This window comes from Elephantulus edwardii, unplaced genomic scaffold (genome assembly GCF_000299155.1).
Source record: "Elephantulus edwardii isolate Elephantulus edwardi_28Jun2011 unplaced genomic scaffold, EleEdw1.0 scaffold00097, whole genome shotgun sequence".
Lineage (NCBI taxonomy): Eukaryota > Metazoa > Chordata > Mammalia > Macroscelidea > Macroscelididae > Elephantulus > Elephantulus edwardii.
In genome coordinates, this window is record NW_006399847.1 from 11,285,057 (window position 1) to 11,305,910 (window position 20,854).

Sequence of the window (20,854 nt, forward strand, 5' to 3'; positions counted from 1 at the left end):
GACTGGTCCTTGGAGAGGGACATCATGTTTGGCAGAGTGGAGGGGCAATGAAGGAGAGGAAGACCTTTGAGGAAATGGATCAATTCTGTGACTGGAGTGGTGGGAATAAATGCTTTTGACATGGCTTGGTTGCCACAGGATAGAATGGCATTTAGAGCTCTTATACATAGGATCACTATGAGTCTCAAACGACTCGATGGCACATAACAACAATTATTAATGGCTGTTTGCAACTGTTTCTATTCATTTTTTAGTGACTTCCTATCTGAGCTTTATGTCTAATATTATAACTACCTACTTCCTCTGTTCCTAAGGTTTTTGAAGGCCTATTGTTTCAGAAGTGGATAGCTAATACTTCTTCCTTGTTTATCTTCGTCTAGGAGCTCTGCTACAGCTTCTGGTACTTGAGCCATTGGTAGCATAGATTCTTGCACTAGAACACTCCATAAGCTAAACTAGTACAGCAAACTGACAGACACGTGCTGTACTAAAAAGAGCAAATAATAATACCTAAGCCTAAACATAACAATGCAGCTTCTTACCACTGGCTCTGGTAGCCAGTGGTAAGAAGCTGCATTACAATCCTGAAGGCATGTGGTTCAAATCTACCAGGTGTTCTACAGGAGAACGATGGGCAGTCTCTTCCCATGTGATTAAATGCCTCTGAACATCCACTAATGAGTTAGTTCCAACATGACAGTACACAGAAATGACAATACACCTAAGATATAAAGAAATAGACAACATGCAAATCATTCCTTAGTTACTGAACAGACAGATAGGTGTTGTACCTCTAAAAGCAAATCATAAAGAATTAGGCTTATAAGTATCACGGCCCAAGATATCCTTTTCAAACCACAGCTGAGGCTATGGTGGTATAGTAGGATGGGGTCCTGGTGGGGATGTTGTTATAAGACAGTAGCACATGCAGCTGAATCTCTTGTGGTGGTTCTTAGCACAGTGCCTTAAGGCATCTAGTGGGGCCGCAGCTGCCCAGTCCAAGGCATGCAGAGGAAGATCTTCAACCGGGTGGATTGACAAGGTGACTGCTGTGATGTGTCAGGAAGTATGAGGATGGCACAGGATAAGACTGGTTCAGATCTTTTGTTCATAGGGTCGCTATGAGTCATGCTCAACTCGACATCACCTACCTAACAACAGCAGCCACATTCATGAAAGTGTGTAAGCCAGCTACTTCATGCCCTAGGCCTTAATATCCCCATTTTAGTTAGCCAATTGCTCATTTGCCCATTCCTATCAAATGAGTACTCTGTGAGAACAAGTATATCTCTTTTGCTGGAGGACCATCTGTTGAGTTTGAAAACTTTTAGCATCTGTATCCCCAAGCAAAGTCCAGACCAGAACAAGCCATCAAGTTGCAATAATCAACTTTAGCTCACAGCATATATCGTCTTCTTTTCATCTGATTGGTTTCCGGACTTATATTTCTATTGAGAAATCTTTCTGAATAACAGGGGCATCTGTAGTCCAGAGTTTGTTAACCTACCTACCTGGTTTCCAGACCCCTTGTCCCTTACTGTGTCTGCTCTGACTGAGGAGAACATCCTAGAGTATGTATTTTTAAAGAGAGTGATTCTTTGAAAAGGCCTGAGGCACATAATTCCCTTAGAGGAGAGTCATCAACCTTCTTTCATCTGCATCATTGCATGTGAATGCCACAGAAGACTTGGACTGAAGACTGATGTGTGTGGTTAGGAACCAAGGAGGTCAAGTCTGTCAATGCTCCCACTGTAATTCATGCATGTTATAAAAGATAACAGTCTGTCTTCAATTTACAAACTTTCTTTTGAAAATAAAATCTGATGACAATGTAATTAATTGTGATTGTTAAGAGAACATTCTTATCAAAAGTTGTTAATTTGGTTTATCACCTGCACAAGTCAGTCTTGCCATACAAACACATCTCTTTCTATCCAACAGTCAGTGGTACAAATCCACATTGTTCAGGCCTGCACTAGGAAAGGCATCCTTGGGGAGCCCAGGGCTCCCACTGAAGAACTCCTACAACAATTTATTGAAGATCTCTGTAAACCAACAGTGTGTGCATCATTGGCCAGAACAATAGCACTGCAAGTGGAAGTAAAACGACATGACACCCCTGTGTTCTGTACAGCAAAAATATGACATTTGCATCTGGTGTGAGTGTCTTTTTACACATAAATAGTTATTATACTTAAAATTACTATTCCATCTAAAATGTCTGATGGTATCGCTTCAAGTGAGTCAATCCAGTCCGTGTAATAAAATCTCTTCCATTGAAAGTTAAATTGTAGTTCAAGGCAAGTGCAGAAACAGGACTATAACTAAAACAAATTCAGCTAAGTAGGAAACACTTTACTCATTGCTGAGTAGGATGCTGACTATGGAAAAATATAAAACAAAAGCAAAGCAAATACTCTCAGAATAAAGCAAGGGGGAAACCATCTATTTTGCTTTATGCTTCAATTGGAAGGTATATTAAAGATTTAATTATATGCTAAGGTCTGTATGGTTTAAAGAAAGTAGATGTTGTTGTTGTTGCTGTTATGTGCCATTGAGTCGTTTGTGACTCATAGCAACCCTATGTACAACAGCCCTAAACCCTACTCTATCCTGTGCCAATTGCACTGCCTCCGACACACCCATTCCAATTACCCCAGTCACTGAATCAATCCACCTCATAGAGGGCCTTCCCCTCGTGCACTGTCCCTCCACCCTCCCAAGCATGATGTCCCTCTCCAAGGACCCCCCCTCCTTACAACATGTCCAGTGTATGTCAGACGAAGCCCCAGAATCCTTGCTTCCAAGGAGCAGCCTGGTTTAACCCTCTCCAGGATGAATCTGTTTGTTTTCTTGGCAGTCCATGGTGCATTCAATACTCTCCTCCAGCACCACAGCTCAAAGGCATCAATTCTCCTTCTATCCTCCCTAGTCAATGTCCAACTCTCTGATGCATAACAAGTGATTGCAAAGACCATAGCCTGTATCAGATGCACCTTAGTCTCCAGAGTGACACCATTGCTCTTCAGTACCCTGGAGAGGTCCCTAACAGTAGACTTTCCCACTGCAATACACTTTTTTTATTTCCTGGCTAATGGTGCCAAGTTGTTAACAATCTCAATCTCTTCACCATCCATCCTGATGCTGCCTTATTTAAAACATCAAATCTGCAATGCTAATTCCAGCTTTTATAAACTTTATTCTGATAGAGTCACACAAATATGTGTGTGTATATAGGTATGTATGTATGTATATACATATATTTGTGTGTTTATATACCATTTTAGGCCTGCTTCCTTCGTTCTCTCATGTCCCCATTCTCATACTTGGAAAAAGGTTCTCAAATGAATATCTCTTTCACACACACACATGCTCTTTGCCTTGTCAGAAATTGCGAATTGTTATTTTTTTTTCTAGAGGTAGACTCCCAGTATGACAGATTGACATGGTGACTGCGGTAATGGGCTCAAGTTTGTCAGAGATGTGAGGATGGCACAGGACAGGATAGCGTTCAGGTTTGTTATTCATAGGGTCACTGTGAGTCATACTTGTCTTGATAGTACCTAACAACAACAAAGACAAGACCACAGGTCTTCTTTTCTGAATTCTGCTTGAGTTGTGACAGTGAATTCATGAACTTCCCGGAAGGAAGACCGAATAAATCTTTTTTTTTTTTCCAATTCACACCTCCTCCTGATTCTCTGCCTTCAGAGAATTGTGATGATGTTACCACAGTGATAAGCTCTACCAGCTTTCATTTTGATTCTTCTTTCTTATTGGTTCTTCTCTTTGAAATGCATGCAGCTAGTTAGCCTGTAAGTATCAAGTGACCTATCACTGTGTTTTAGGTGAAAATAAGAAAAATGTAAAACAGGATCCCTGCCCTCTAGCCATTCATTTTATACAACAACATCATCATAGGGTCGCCACATTCCACCCTCAACTGCCACTTGTGCTGGCCTGCAGGTGATGAGGGCAGTTCACACCTCCCAGCCACTCAAGGGAGAAATGTGGGCAGTCTCTTCCTGTAAAGATTTACAGCTTCAGAAACCCAGGGGAGGGTTACTGGGAGTCAGAATTGACTGGGGACATGGAGGAATCCCATGAACAAAGCCCAAGTTATCTTATGTATAAATCGTCAAAGTCTGGACTCATAGGACATATTCAGTGAATGTTTTTGTAGAGGAGTAATAACAATTACAATAAACATAGACACTAGCGCAGAATAACTTTTGGAATAACTGGGACATTTCCATGTACTGTTCTCCTTCCCTTGTATTTTCTCATATCAAGAAAACAGATTTTAATTTAAAGGCCTATATGTGTATATAATAAGTTCCTCCTAGGTGGGAATTGAGTCCCTTACAGCTCTATTTGTTATGGCCACATTTAATCTACACTTAGCATACCTGACTAACCCTTTTACACTAAGCTCTTCTCAGCTCCGTTTATGTACATACAAAAATAATTTTAACTCCAGTATCTGAAAGAATTGGCAAAAAAAAAAGGCTCCAGGAATTGATGGCATACCAACTGACATATTTCAACAAACAGATGCTGCCCTAGATGTGCTCACCAAATTTCTGCCAAGAAATCTAGAGAACAACCACCTTGCCAGCTGACTGGAAGAAGTCTATATTTGTCCCATTCCAAAGAAAGGGTGCAGAAATTTCTGACAGAGTGCAGAAATTATCAAACAATGCCATTAATATCACATGCAGGCAAGATTCTGCTGAAAATTACCCAAAAAGAACTAGAACAGTACATCAGCAGAGAACTGCCAGAAGTGCAGGCTGAGGTTAGAAGACACCGTGGTGCTAGGGTTGTTATAGCTAATGTTAGATGGATCTTGGCTGGAAGCAGAGAGTAACAGAGGAATGTCTGTGTTTCATTGACTATGCAAAGGCATTTGACTGTGTAGATCACAATAAACTATGGCTGACTCTAGGAAGAATAGGAATCCCAGAACATTTGATTGTGCTTATGTGAAACCTATACTTGGACCAGGAAGCAATGTGCAGAACAGAACAAGGAGACACTGCATGGTCCAATATTGTGAGGGGTATACACCAGGGATATGCCCTATCTCCATACCTTTTCAATGTACATGCAGAACAGAGCACCAGGAGGCTAGGCTGGATGAATAGAAATGTGGCATCAGGATCAGAGGAAGACTCATCAATAACCTCCATTATGCAGATGACACAACGCTCCTTGCTGGAGCGGAGGAGGACCTGAAATACTTGCTGTAGAAGAAGGTCACAGACTGCAGTCTTCAATATGGATTGAAGCTCAATATCAAGAAAACAGAGATTCTCACCACTGAGCTGATTGGCAGCATTATGATAGATGGTGGAGAGATTGAGATTGTTAACAGCTTTAGCTTGCTTGGCTCCACAGTCAGCACTCATGGTACCATCAGCCAGGGAATCAAGAGATTAATTGTATTGAGAAAGTTTTCTGTTAGGGACCTCTCCAAAGTGTTGAAGAGCATCGGTGTCAGTCTGGAGACTAAGGTATGCCTCATTCAGGCCACAATCTTCTCAATTCCTTGTTGTGAATTAGAGAGCTGGACCATGACTAAGGATGATAGAGAATTGATGCATTTGAGCTGTGGTGCTGGAGAAGAGTGTTGAACATACCATGGACTGCCAGGAGAACAAACAGGTTCATCCTAGAGTGGGTGAAACTGGGCTGCTACGTCGAGGCATATTGGGCATGTTGCAGGGAGGACCCAATCACTGGAAAGGGTCATCATGTTTGGAAGATTAGAGGGACAGAGAAAGAGATAAAGACCATCGATGAGATGCATTGATTCAGTGACTGAGGTAATGAGGGTAGGTGTATTAGACAGTAAAGTTGGCACAGGATAGAGCAGGTTTCAGGGCTATTGTACATAGGGTCTCTATGAGTTGCAAGCTACTCGATGGCACATATCAGCAGCAAACAAAACAACGTTGATAAATTCTAAATGAAGCTTCGGAAACAATCTCTAATATTCTGTAGTCACACAAAAGGCCTCCTGCCGTCCAGTCAGTTCTGAGTTTTAGCGACCCTCCATCTGAATGGGAGATATCCACCTTCTTCCTGAGAAGCAGGTGATGATTTTGACCACTGAGATGTAACCCTTGGGTTAGCAGGTCAGTATCCTATGAGCTATACCACTAATGTGCCCCTTTTGTATCAGTCATCTCTGGTATAGCTAACTGGTAATGGGGTGTTGCCAGTCAAAGCAAAGGGACAAATAACCAGATGACTATAAACAAGCCCTGATCCTGGTGTGCTTCATGTTAGACTGTTAACCAATAGATTAGTGGTTTGAGACACACAGTGAGAGACAGCTGGCCAGGTTGGTCTGGGAGTGCACAGAGCTCTGAGCCACCTGCCTGGTCCCTGGGAGGAGCCGGTCCAGTGCATTCGGGCTTCTCCTGGCATCGAAAACATCTCCTATGGAGCAGACAGTGGTGACCCCCCACATGGCCCCCGGCGTGATCCTCTCACCTTCCTTTAGCAGTAGGAGCCCCGTCATCTCAAAGCTGACCCCCAGGAATGAAGAAGAGCCTCCACACCCACTTCTCATGGTGCTCACATAGGAGGTGCTGTGGAGTCTCACCACACCCCCACCCCCGCCTCTCCAGGCCCAGGGCCGTGTCCTTGCGTGCCCACCATCTCTGTGCCATTTTCTGTGGCTCTTCAGAAAAGGGACAGGATGGGGCCCTGACATCAGCAGCCATGTTTTCAGGGATGAGAAGGCCCCAGTAGGGTCTCCAGATGCTTCTTGGTTTGTGATGGAGACTTATTGTCACCCAGAGTCCTTTCCACAGGAAGTCCACCCAGGGCTCCTCCTTGGCCGGCCTCTGTCAGCAGCCTGGGCAGCCTGGTCCCCCCATCGGTCAGGAGTGTGGGCGGCCTGGTCCTCCCATCAGGTCAAGAGGATGGCTAGCCTGGTCAGCAAGCATACTGGCCCCAAGGACGGTCAGCAGTCAGACTTGTCACAAGTTCACCTGTAAAATCAGGAGTTGCGTGGATGGTGGCATTGGGACTTGGTCTGACTGTGCATCCAAGATCTGGGATACAGAGGGGTGGCCCAGGCTGCGGTTCTCTGACCTCATGCCTCACTGAGCTGGGCTCCCTCCCTCCATGACAGCGGGGAACAGTCAGACTCCGCGGTGGGGCCTTCTGTTGACAAGGTCCTCCCGTGGCAGCACCCAGCCTGCTCTACAGAGCCGTAGTGTGTGTATTAGTTTTCATTTCACTATTGTCTTTTCTTTTAAAAAAAAATTGGGAGAAACAAGAAGCAGCTGTACCTCATCTACTAGAGAAAAACAAAAAGTAACAATAAACCTCAGCTGAGAAAAAAAAAAAAAAGATTAGTGGTTTGAATCTACCAGCCACACCATGAGAGAAAGATGAAATGATCTGTGCCTTGGTGTGTTTACAGCCTGGGAAACCAATGGAGGGAGGCTAGGTCAGAATTAACTGGAGGGTGGTAGAGTTGGATCTGGTACATTATTGACTCTTTAGCACCCACTAACCAAGCCCAGAAAGATGAGTGTCTGCCTTCTTGTCCTTGTCGCCATTTCTAAGTCCTTTCACTTCACTTCAGCTAGACACTCTAGGTGCTTCATCACAGTTGAGCGACCCTAGACAATCTCTACTTCATGTTTCTGTGAAACCTGTATGGTCTTATTTTTCCAAGTTTAGGCTTGGACTCCTGGCTATGCTACTCTCATTCTTCATCTCCTGCCATTTTCTTTGAGCTGCATATAGAAGTTCACCTGCCTTGGTGTATATAGGTCCTTAAGAGAGTCTCAGACATAAAGCAGATGGGCATACAGGTGCACCTTGGACAGATCCTTTACAGTCTTGGGCTTTTCCAGCACACCCAGTCACGTTCATCCTGGTCGGTATGTAAACCTGCAGTTTCCTGGTACTGTGTCTGGATGCAGTAGGAATACCCGCACCAGTCCTCCTTGTTTCTACTCATGTGAGCACATGGGGGTCGATTTGTTTGAATTAGCTTTTTTCTGCTTTACACATTGCAGGTGCATTTTATGCTTGAATAATATATTGAAGAATAATAAATTGTGTCCTGTCTTGATGACACCTTTCTATGATCCGTGTCAGCTTTCCAGGGCTCCTAACTTGATTTCTGAATTCTTGCTCTGCCATTCCCTGAAGACTTGGGGTTATCTGGCTGACTACATATATAAGTAAGTATTGGGGAACCCCAGGAGAAGGAAATAATCCAGTGAAAAGCTTCAGTGGTCTTTAACACAACTTTTCATTTAACAAAACCATGAAACTTTAATATCTCTATAGGAGTCCATGGGTTATGACCAGATTTTGTTCATAAATGTGTCTTTAAGTTGAATTTGTAGGAGAGGCAGGACAAGTACATAGAGTTATGGTTTCATCCTACTATAGTCAAGAAAAGGCCCAAGACTTTTTTTTTATTTTTTTAAGACAGGGAATACTTTATTCAGAACCAATCAGAGAAATAGCTTGAGTATGTGACAAATCGTTCATGTTTTAAATCATAGGTCAGTAGTTGTATATGAACGTATACACTGCTGCATACAAATTAACTGATCAGACCACAATTTTTCAATGTTTAAAACAGAATTAGCTTCCCTGTAAAAGGAGCACTTTTGTGACATTTTAACTTTAGTGTTCTCCTTCTCCCTCGCCCTCTGCTTCAATAGAATCCACACCCACCTCCTTATAATCTTTCTCAATGGCAGCCATGTCCTCACAAGCTTCCTTCCTCCATCCCCTCACCCACATACCCATGAACAAAGGCACTCTTAGCATACATCAGATCAAACTTGTGGTCCAGGCGAGCCCAGGCCTCAGCAATGGCTGTGGTGTTGCTCAGCATGCAGGCAGCTTGCTGTACCTTGGCCCAGTGGGAGGTTTGTAATTAATACCAACCTTGAAGCCAGTGGGGCACCAGTCCACAAACTGGATGGTACGTTTGGTCTTGATGGTGGCAATGGCAGCACTGACATCTTTGGGAACCACATCATCACAGTACAACAGGCACAAGCCATGTATTTACCGTGGCGAGGGTCACATTTCACCATCTGGTTGACTGGCTCAGAGCAAGCATTGGTAATCTCTGCAGCATAAAGCTGTTCATGGTAAGCTTTCTCAGCAGAGATAACAGGGGCGTATGTGGCCAGAGGGAAGTAGATACGGGGATAGGGCACCAGGTTGGTCTGGAATTCTGTCAGATCGACATTCAGGGCACCATGAAATCTGAGGGAAGCAGTGATGGAGGACACAATTTGACCTATTAACCTGTTCAGGTTATTGTAGGTTGAGCGTTTAATATCAAGTTTTCTGCGGCAGATGTCATAGATGGCCTCATTGTCTACCATGAAGGCACAATCTTAGTGCTCCAGGGTGGTGTGGGTGGTGAGAATGGAGTTGTAGGGCTCGACCACAGCTGTGGAAAGCTGGGGGGCTGGGTAAATGGAGAACTCCAGTTTGGACTTCTTGTCATAATCAACAGATAGGTGCTCCATCAGCAGGGATGTGAAGCCAGAACCGGTTTCCCCACCAAAGCTGTGGAAAACCAAAAAGCCCTGAAGACCTGTGCACTGGTCAGCCAATTTTCTAATTCGGTCCAGAACCAAGTCAATGATCTCCTTGCTGATGGTGTAGTACCCACGGGCATAGTTGTTGGCAGCATCCTCCTTGCCTGTGATGAGCTGCTCAGGGTGGAAGAGCTGGCGGTAGGTGCCAGTGCGAACTTCATCAATGACTGTGGGTTCCATGTCTACAGACACCACCCTGGACATATGCTTGCTAGCACCAGTCTCACTGAAAAAGGTGCTGAAGGAGTCATCTCCTCCGCCAGTGGTCTTTTTACTTGGCCTCTGACCATCAGCCTGGGAGCCGTGCTCCAGACAGTAAGAGCTCCCAGCAGGCATTGCCGGTCTGGACACCAGCCTGGCCAACATGGATGGAGATTCACTCACGCATGACTGCTGCTTCGTGGTTCCAAGGAGAAGGTGGAGAAGGAGAGGGAGGTTATTGCTTCTTACAGAGCGACTCCAGCTCAAGACCTTTTTAATGTTTTGAAAGCTGCATGTGCAACAAGTGAACGTAATTGTGAGGAACAGTTTGTTTCATATAGGCGTTGATTCAAACATTTCAAAGTGAGAGCAAATTTATATAAGACTTTTTTAGCAATGATAGGGAAGAATCAGTCTGGGTAATTCTCTGATGTAACATACAATGAAGTAACTCCATTCATTTCTGTCAGGAAGGTCTCTTAATAAAGTGCTTCCTTGTGCCTGAATCGCAGGTTTGTAAACCTCAGGATCAAGGAATGTGCACTTGGATGGCATTCTTTGAAAACCATGGAGATCCTGGAGGACTGCAGAGGTGGCTGACCAGAAATAGTGACAAACTGACTAGCCAGGAGGTACTAGAAAGCAGCACCATCTGAAATGAAAAAGCTGAAGGATGGCATGTAGTAGGGGAATACTGTCTACAGAAGCGAATAGGAAAACGAGAGGGAGATAACAGAACCTGACATTGTTTGGGTGCAGATCTTTGGCTTCAGTTGTCTCCTTGAAAATAGAAACAAAACCTTTATTTCAATTTCTGGCTGATCAAGAAATTCTTTGTTCTGGAAAAGATAGTAGACACATCATCTCATCAAGAACTGATTCTTTTCTGATGGTTTGGGATGTTGTTATTGTTGTGTGCCTTATTTTCAAGCAGTACTATGACTCATAGTGACTGTATGAACAACTGACCTGAACCCTTTCCTATCCTGTGCCATGCTCATCATCTCTGACATACTTGAACCCGTTACTGCAGTCACTGTGTCAGTCCTTCTCATACAGTGACTTTAAAGATGTCTAACCCATTCAGCTGGTTTAATCACAGACTTTACATTCTCATAACTATGATGTTCCATAAAGTATGAGAATAAGAATAAGGCAGTTCAACTCTGTACTCTTAAGAGGCAACAGCATGAGTGTCCTCAACAGCAGCAACAAGTCTGGGTGTGAGTATATTGTTTTTAGCAGTCCCTACTGAGGGCCTGAGAAAGAGGACAGTGTAACAAATGAAGATATTCTGAGTTAGGGGAGCAGAGTTTTGTGTTTGGTTTGTGTTTTTTTAAGTTTTTCCTTCTTTGACCACTGAGCCTTTTGCCAACACAGAGGCATAACCTTGGATAAGAGTATACTTCACACTGTCTCAGTTTCTGAAAGGAAGGTCTTTCCAGTCATTGCGCCAGCCATCTGTCAATTTGTCCTGTATGTTTCTTGCATGTTGCTAGGATGCCATCTCAAAACCAGCAGGGTCAGTCACAATAGACAGGTTTCAACCAAGCTTCCAAAATAAGACAGAGTAGAAAGTAAGGCCTGGAAATTTATTTCCAAACACTAGCCAGTAAAACTACTATAGACCATAGAATATTGTCTGTAACCTCTCTTTGCTTATGTTGGATGAGGCCTGAGGAAGGACACATCACTGGTGGACATCTTGTTTAGTTAAATTGAAATTCGCTAAAAGCCATCAATGAGATAGATGGACTACATGATCACAGCTATTGACTCAAACATGCTAACTATTGTAAAGATGGTTGAGAGCCAATCAGGGTTAACATGAGTGGAAGTCAACTTGACAATGTACCAAGAGCTACCTTGAGTGGTCCCTGTCTTAATAATAGAGACAATAACACAGCAGTAAGATGGCAGCTGGCTATGTGACAGCCAATGTCATGTCTTTAAATCCTCACAGGGACTTTGCGAAATGGGCATTATTGTTGTCCCCCAGGAGAAAAAAATTAAATTCAAAGAGATTTATGCCAGCTGTTGGTTTGATATACATACTCTTTTCTATGTTGAGGAAATTCCCTTCTATTCCTATGTTATTGAGCGTTATTATCAGGAATTGGTATTGAATTTTGTCAGATGCCTTTTCTTGTCATCAGTTGAGATAAGCATGTGGCTCTTGTCCTCTGTTTTATGTAGGTGGTAGGTAAAGTGATAATTTTTTCTTATTTTAAACTTCCCTTGTATAAACAATATGAATCCCACTTGATCGTGATATATTCTTTTTATATATGTAATGTTGATTTCTATTGGCTAAAATTTGTTGAGAATTGTTGCATTTATGTTCATAAGGAATGTTGATCTCTAATTTTCTTTTTCAGTAGTATCTTTTTGTGTCTGAAATCACTACTAACACGTTTGGGTTTTTTTATTCAATTTGCTTGATATATTTTCCCATCTTTCAATTTTTAGTCTGTTTTTATCTTTATGTCTGAAGTGTGTGATTTGTAGTAAGCACATTGATGGGTCATGTTTTCTTATCCATACTGCTATTATTTTTCTCCTGACTGGTGTATTTAATCCATTCACATCTAGTGGTAATTATTTTATTTCTGTCATTTGATTTTGTGTGTGTGTTTGCTGACTTTGTTCTGTTCTATGTTGAGTTCCTTTTATTTATGGTTTCTTATCCTTTTTCTTTGTTGCTGTTGTTTTAGGATTTATTACATCTTCGTTATTTTTCTCTCTCATATTTTGAAGTTGTTGTTATGTGCCATTGAGTTAGAACTGACCCATAGCTTACCCTCTCGCAGGTTTTTAGAAGCAGTAAATCACATGGGAGGAGTGTCCATCTTTCTCCATAGAGCAGATAGTGGATTTGAACCATAAGCCTTCAAGTTAGCAGTGCAGCTACTTACCACTAGGCCACTAGAACTTCCTTTATTTTGATGAGAAAGCGTATTAGTTTTTTTGAGGTTACTGTAAATCACTATTGTGTTCCAAAGTTTAAAATAATTCTTGTTTGTGTTTATCTGTCTCAGCAACACAGCATCTAGGTGTTAGTTGTCTTTACTCTTTGCCATAGCTCGAGGTGTCAGTTCACTGTCTCTTGAAATGATCTTGATTCCCTCTCCATTTGGAAGACTGTAACTCTACCATGTAATTTATCCTTATCCTTTTCAGATGTTTTTGTTTTCTGACTGATACCTCTGAATCTATATTTTCATTCTTTGCATTTATTTTACTCTGTGTATGTGTGTCTCTGGATTGCTTTCTTCATGATGTTGTGGTTATCTACCATTGTGGTTTTCTCTCCTCTTTAGTACTTCTTTCAAGTTTTGTCTGAGTTTTTCAAATTCCTTTCATTTCCACTTATGTGTAAATCGCCTAATTACACCATTATATTTGAGGGAAAAAATTGCTAGGTACATAATTCTTGGTGATTATATTTTTCAAGAATTTTCTATGTATCAGTCCGTTCATTACGTTTTTGCCTACATAGTTTCTGCTGAGAAATCAAAGCTTATTGGTTCTAGTTTATGGGTAACTTCATTTTCCTCAAGCCATTTACCATATTCTCTGTCTTTGCTTTTCTAATGTTTGATTGTGATTTGTCTTGTAGTTTTTTTCTTTTGATGAATATTTTGTTTAGGGTTGTTAAACTTCTTGAATACATATCTTATCTTTTATAATAAATTTTCTTCCAAAAAGGGTTCAGCTATCTCTTTATACCTTGCTATTTTCAATTTTCAGCTGTAAATTATTCTTTTTATGGTGTTCATGTAATTCAAAAGTTTTTCCTTTTATTTTTTTTCCTACCTGTTAGCAGGTTAGCATTAAGAGAGTTGTCTTCAATCTCACTAATTTTGTATTCCATTTATTCCATTTTGCTCACATGTCTTTACAATGTGTTACCTATTTCTGAAATTTTAGTCTTAATTTATTGAATTTCAATTTAATATTTTTATATGGTTTCTAATTTTCAATTTTGTCAGTTCTTTTTGAAAGAATCTTTAAGATTTTTTGCCTGGGTTTCATCTATGATTTCCTAAAAAACTTTTACTCCTTTAAAGACATTTAACTATAATTCTTTTTGGTTCCTTATCACAATGCTCCAACATTTCTTCTTCTGAAATATTTTCTGGTCCTAGATAGTGTAGTTCTTATAGAATGGTGCTTCCAACCCAGAAGTGAGGCCTCTCTGGTGGTTCAAATCCACCAGTGGCTCCATTAAGAGAAAGATGGGCAGTTGCCTCCCATGTAATTTATATTGTAGTTAGGTACTGTGAAATTGTGTACAACTCAGTAGCAACTCTGTGAACAACAGATATGAGCCTTTTCCTGTCCTGTGCCATCTTACTTATTTATAACATATTCAAGCCCATTGAAGCAGTCACTATGCCAATCTGTGTGATTGAGGGTCTTCCTCTCTTTCACCAATGCTCAACCTTTCCAAGAATGATGTCCATTTCCATGGAATAGCCTTCCTAATAACATGCTAAAAGGATGTGAAGTGAATGCAATTTACAACCTTCCTAGAAACCCACTGGATGATCTAATATGAAGCACTTCTAACTTGACAACATTGAGTTTGAATTTTCTATTTGTTGTTTTTATAAAATATTTTCATCTTTTCTATTTGATGTTTTGATTTTTCCTATCATGTAATGATGTTTTTTATTATATTTTGTTTGGGGTTTTTTTCATGTGGTTTGAAGTTACCTATTGCCTCTAAAACATTGTGATGGTGGTTCATTTTTTTTTCTGTTGCTTTGAATCTATGTGATTGAGTTGCTTAAGTGTGCTGCTACTCAGCTTGCTGTTAGGGACCTCTCCAAAGTACTGAAGAGCTTTGGTATCACTCTGGAGACTAAGGTGCACCTGATACAGGCAATCAGTTATTATGCGTCAGAGAGTTGGACAGTGACTAGGGAGAATAAAAGGAGAATTGATGCGTTTGAGCTATGGTGCTGCTGTTGTTGTTATGTGCTGTTGAGTTGCTTGCAACTCATAGCTACCCTGTGCACAACAGCCCTAAACGCTGCTCTGTCCTGTGTCAATTGCACTGTCTCCAATACACCCATCCCAATTACCCCAGTCACTGAATCAATCCACCTCATAGAGGGCCTTCCCCTCCTGTGCTGTCCCTCTACCCCACCAAGCATGATGTCCCTCTCCAAGGACCTGTCTCTCCTTACAACATGTCCAAAGTATGTTAGACGGAGCCTCAGAATCCTTGCCTCCAAGGAGCCATCCAGTTTAACCCTTTCCAGGTTGAATCTGTTTGTTTCCCTAGCAGGCCACGGTATATTCAATACTCTTCTCCAGCACCACAGCTCAAAGGCATCAATTCTCCTTCTATCCGCCGTAGTCATTGTCCAACTCTCCGATGCATAACAAGTGATAGAAAAGACCATGTCCTGTACCATATGCACCTTAGTCTCCAGAGAGACACCATTGCTCTTCAGTACTTTGGAGAGGTCCCTAACAGCAGACTTTCCCATGGTAATGCACCTTTTAATTTCCTGGCTACTGGTGCCAAGAGTGTTGACTGTGGAGCCAAGCAAACTAAAGCTGTGAACAATCTCAATCTCTTCACCATCCATCCTAATGCTGCCAATTGGTCCATTGGTGAGAATCTTTATCTTCTTGACATTGAGCCTCAAATCCATATTGGAGGCTGCAGTCCTTGTCCCTCTGCAGCAAGCACTTCAGGTCTTCCTCCTCAGTTTCAGCAAGCAGGTTTGTGTCAGAGAAGAGTATTGAATGTACCGTGGACTGCTAAAACAAACAGGTGCATGCTGGAGAGGTTAAACTTGGGTGCTCTTTGGAGGCAAGGATTCTCAGGCTTTGTCTGACATACTTTGGATATGTTGCAAGGAGAGACCAGTCCTTGGAGAGGGACATCATGCTTGGGAGGTTGGAGGGACAATGCAGGAGAGGAAGACCCTCTGTGAGGTAGATTGATTCGGTGACTGGGGTAAACGGGGTGGGTGTGTCAGAGACGGTGAGATTGGCACAGGACAGAGCAGGGTTTGGGGCTGTTGTACATAGGGGTCACTATGAGTCACAAGCGACTCGACGGCACATAACAACAGCAACAACTCAGCTTGCTAGTTTGGCAGTTCACGTCTTCTGCTGGGTCTGATAAGAGAGTGGAAGTTCTATATTTGTTGTTCATGCAGCTCAGTTGAGGGCAAATCAAGCTGGTATTAGCTGCTATCTGTTGCTAATAGAGTGCTTCAGAGCAGGTGCTTTGCTCTTGTCCAGTAAGTGAAGCTGAATATGATATATGGGTGCATTGTCATTGCCAGTGCTGGGACTGAGTGAAGCTGTAGATGGTGTATGTGTGCATTGTTGTTGCCAGGTAGGATAGAAAAGGAAATATTTAAAACTTTGAAAACTAATATGCGCCTAGAGATGACAAGAGGGAAAAGAGGAAGAAAAACCAAAACAGAGGAGGGTTACAAAGAGAAGGGGGGGGAAAGAATACAAAGTAAAAATTTAAAGAAGAGAAAGAAGATAAGGAAAAAAAGAATGAAAGAGAAAAGTTGAAGCACCCGTTTGGTGCTCTTGCCACTGCTGAGGTAGAGGAAGGCAAGGTATCTCTTTGAGGATAGTTTCTGGCAGTCCCAGAAAAGGATGTGAGTGGAGCAGCCAATGCAGGCCTCCCTGGCCTAGGAGGACCTCCAATATTGGATCCGTTTCTGCCAACCCAGGAGGTGATCTGGAACAAGGGTCCCTGACAGAGAAGGGGCTCCTTTCAGTTTTGGGGATGGCACTTGCCACACTCCATAAGCCCTCGCTGTAGAGTGTGTTTCTCCAGATCTAGGCTTAGGGTGTTTACATTGGTGCACCCCTGACCTCAGGCAGAGGAGGGCAGCTCACAGAAGACCACCACAGCCCCTAGCTGTGTGGACACAGGGGGTAGTCACTCCCTTTTCCACCCTATGGGTCTGGAGACAAGGGAAAATCACACCTTTCTGGATGTCAGATGTTGGTGTGGGCACTGTGGCACTCCTTGATTTTTCCTCCTGTTAGAAAGCCTTGCAGAAGTTTAAAATGGCAGCACTGTGTCGGGTCTGTTCCCAATTCATTGTTCCATCTGTCACTTTGTATAAGTTTTTACTCAGTTTCTTTCAGTCAATATGTAAACTACTTGTAATGTTTTCACTTGAAGCTCAGAGTCCCAGGATTATCATTAGTATCTGTTATTGTTTCACGTGGCCATCTTGCCATAGCTCTCTCTGATCTTCTTAATGATCGGCTTCTTAGACTAAAAGATTCTTGCACCCAAGCATTGTGAGTTTCTTTCACCCTGTCATAGCTCCCTTCCCAGTGATATTGGAAATTGATGTTGTTGTTGTTGTTGTTATATGCCGTCAAGTCATTTGCAACTCATAGCAACCCTATGTACAACAGCCCTAAACCCTGCTCTATCCTGTGCCAATCGCATTGCCTCTGACACACCCATCACGATTGCCCCAGTCACTGAATCAATCCACCTCATAGAGGGTCTTCCCCTCCTGCGCTGTCCCTCCACCCTCCCAAGCATGATGTCCCTCTCCAAGGACCTGTCTCTCCTTACAACATGTCCAAAGTATGTCAGACAAAGCCTCAGAATCCTTGCCTCTGAGGAGTAGCCTGGTTTAACCCTCTAAGATGAATCTGTTTGTTTTCTTGGCAGTCCATGGTACATTCAATGTTCTTCTCCAGCACCACAGCTGAAAGACATCAATTCTCCTTCTATCCTCCCTAATCATTGTCCAACTCTCTGATGCATAACAAGTGATTGCAAAGACCATGGCCTGTATCAGGCGCACCTTAGTCTCCAGAGAGACACCATTGCTTTTGAGTACTTTAGAGAGGTCCTTAACTGCAGACTTTCCCATCGCAATATGTTTTTTGATTTCCTGGCTGCTTGTGCCAAGAGTGTTGACCATGGAGCCGAGCAAACTGGAGCTGTGTACAATCTCAATCTCTTCGCCATCCATCCTGATGCTACCAATTGGTCCAGTGGTGAGAATCTTTGTCTTCTTGACATTGAGCCTCAGTCCATATTGAAGGTTGCAGTCCTTGACCCTCTGCAGCAAGTGCATGAGGTCCTCCTCAGTTTCAGCAAGAAGGGTTGTGTCATCTGCATAACGCAGATTGTTAATAGGTCTTCCACCAATCCTGACACCACACTTCTGGTGTATTGGAAATACCAAGAGAAATAACATCAGGTTGACCAGGGACAGAATGATACTGGTTCTTCTTGCCTCTCTTCACCTTCTGCCTTTTCTCCACCTGTAGGGAGCTCTGGTGGCCTAATGGCAAGAAGCTGTGCTGAAATCCCAGAGATACGTGGTTCAAGGCCACCAGCTGCTCCTATCCTTGCCTAAAAGGCAAGGCAGCTAAGTTAGTTGCAAGCCTTCATTCTTGGTATCTCTGTCTGAAGCCAGACTTTCAGGCCACTGGAGAACTCATGTGGATTTGGAGCTTCGTCCTTGCCAGAAAGCCCGCCTCTTCTTCCCACCACTCGGCTTGCTTGAATCAGGCACTTGATCACTGGACCTGCTTTTGCATACCTTGTTGAACATGTTGAATTCCTTGTCCTTACTGTTGTTTCCTCTCAAAAAGAAATCACATTCCTCTGATCCACTACACCAGGCTATGTTCATGAGTACACAGTGCATCCATGATTTGAGTTTAAAATATCAAAGGCTCAGTGTTGGAAATTGCAGATGGGTTCTTGAAAATGAGCCCTTGGAAACTGAACATCTGTGATTTCTCACAGTTCTACTTGTTTTGCTACTTCCCCCCCCCCCCAAGCACATGAACATTTCCTATCTTCTGACAGAGTTAATCAGACCATGCTAATGAACATGTTGCCCTTTCTCTTGAAGCTCGTGGATGAGGAGCCAAAGAAGTCTAGGGTTTCCTCCACCATCCTGAATTCCCTGAATGTCAGGAATCAGGCCCACCTTCTCTCCAGACCCCGAGGCAGCTCCCTGCCCTCTGAACTCCTGCCACCATCACAAGTCAAAATCATCAGTCACAAACTAAAGCATACTGATCTCTGGTTTTTGAGCATTTATTATAGTCTGAGATATGGGTTAGGTGTTAATTGTATTATTTCACTTAATCCTGTGGTTTCCAAACTCATGTGTAGTTTGCAATCACGTAGGAAGCTTTAGGAAAGCTGATGTTGTCTATCTATCCCCCAGAAATCATGATTGAATTGCCTTAGAATAGGGCCTGGACTTTGGAATTCGATGAAACACATTTCAACCCCAATGTTATGGAGTGCAAACCAGCTCAGAAACCTCTAGCTTAAAACTGTAAATGCAGAGCTAGAAACTCTAAGCATTCCTCTTTGTAGATGAAGAAATTCAAGTAAAGCAAGCATGATTAACTTACCCACACTTACACCAAGAAAAAATGTACAGACTCAGAAACTCAACAGAAGGTCTCCTTGTCCTATAGTCACCAGGATGACATTAGAGGTTTTTATAGGTGACAGCGATGCTGCCAGCCTGGGGGCTGTGTCTCCAGCTCCCTCCCAGGTGCCCTCTGATTGTGATGTGCTGGAGTCATGGGTTGCCGGTTGAAAATGGCCAACTTCAAGGATTCTTACAAGAAGTTAGATATTTCATTGTCATATGTACTGCTTTCTATAATGCTTCAAGAGCGTGGATTTTAAAGCTAACGTCTTTGGAAGCAGGGACCATCTCAGCTCCTGCAGCCCTCAGCAGGGTAATCATCCAGCAGCTGTGCTCAGTATTTGTTTGTTTGATGGCCCAACTGAACCAGCACTTGGCACCAACGTAATTAGATGGCTAATCACAGGAGCCTTTCCTGAGCTGGGGGCTGTCACCATGCAGAATCGTGTGTGTAAAAGGCGTGCCAGCCCAGACACTGTGTGGGTGGCACTAGGCTGCCAGAGGCCAGGCTGGCGACACATCTAGTTCTTTGGGTTCCCATCTCAAACAGGTGCCTCAAAATTCATGGTGCTAACATTTTGTGTTATGATCTTACACAAGAGGAAGTGACGACAGGCCCCAGACTTCTCAGGCATGGGGCACCTTGAATCAGACAGAAGGTGCAAAAATTCCTTCAACTTTTTTAAAAAACAAAATAACTCAACATGTCCATGAAGTTAAAACGATAACTAAAAGGATCACAGTTTAGAGTTTAGAGAAGGATTCAATAGGCTTTAAACAGATAAGGGAAACCATTTCAGGATATTCTGGAAAATGAGATGGAGCAGGCCAACTCCTAAATAGATGATATAGGTCATTGGCTCACCCGGCCAGGTGTCTCTCTATGGGCATTCTGCACCCACAAACGTTTTGGAAGGAAGCAGCTAAAAACATCCTCCCCTAATCACACTTATCTGAGCCCCAGGCAGCACAGAGGCAAACACCACCCAGTAGCTGCGAGCAGACAGAACAGTCTTCTGAATGAGTGCTCACTTATTCGTATGCCGAGGGTAGGTCTGCAGCAGTATGACTCAGTTAGAAAGCCTTAGGTAAGCTAGTAAAATCTGCAGTGTATGTGGATCCTCATGTGGGTCCTGACCGAGGCCAGCCTCCAGTGGAACAGGAGCAGCTAGGATAATGGGGTGACAAGGCTTGTGCTTTCCTTGACCCAAGGCACTGAAGCCCCACCTCCATATTTATAAAAAACTGTGGAGACAAGAGGGTGAAAGATCCAAAATAGAGGAATAGGTGATCATACAGTTTTCTCAAAATTCTCTCCATCGATTGCATCCTATTTTAGTAAAATCATTTTTATTAGAGAAGATAAGGTGGTATGCCATAGGTTGCAATATGAGGTATGATTTGTTCTACTGTCATTTTCAGGAAAACATGTGTTTTTAATTGTTTGTTCATTCCATCATTATTGTTGTTGTTAGATGTATAACTGCTATGAAATTTGACATTGCTGTACTCTCAGGAAAGAAATTTGAAAATTATTGATATCTCTTATTCTGAGATGTTTTAGATCTAGCACCAGTCTCATTGAGTAAATTTCTGGAATATTATAGATATACCCTTTCTATAGTCACC

General features: G+C 42.7%; 1 protein-coding gene and 1 pseudogene across 2 annotated transcripts in view; one reads left to right on the forward strand and one right to left on the reverse strand.

The window, feature by feature from the left end:
• PTPRM (protein tyrosine phosphatase, receptor type, M) overlaps positions 1–20,854 on the forward strand; it is a 921,068-nt gene that overhangs the window by 851,190 nt on the left and 49,024 nt on the right. The gene's annotated exons all lie outside the window — the stretch shown is intronic.
• Positions 8,668–9,990, reverse strand: LOC102871233 (annotated as a pseudogene).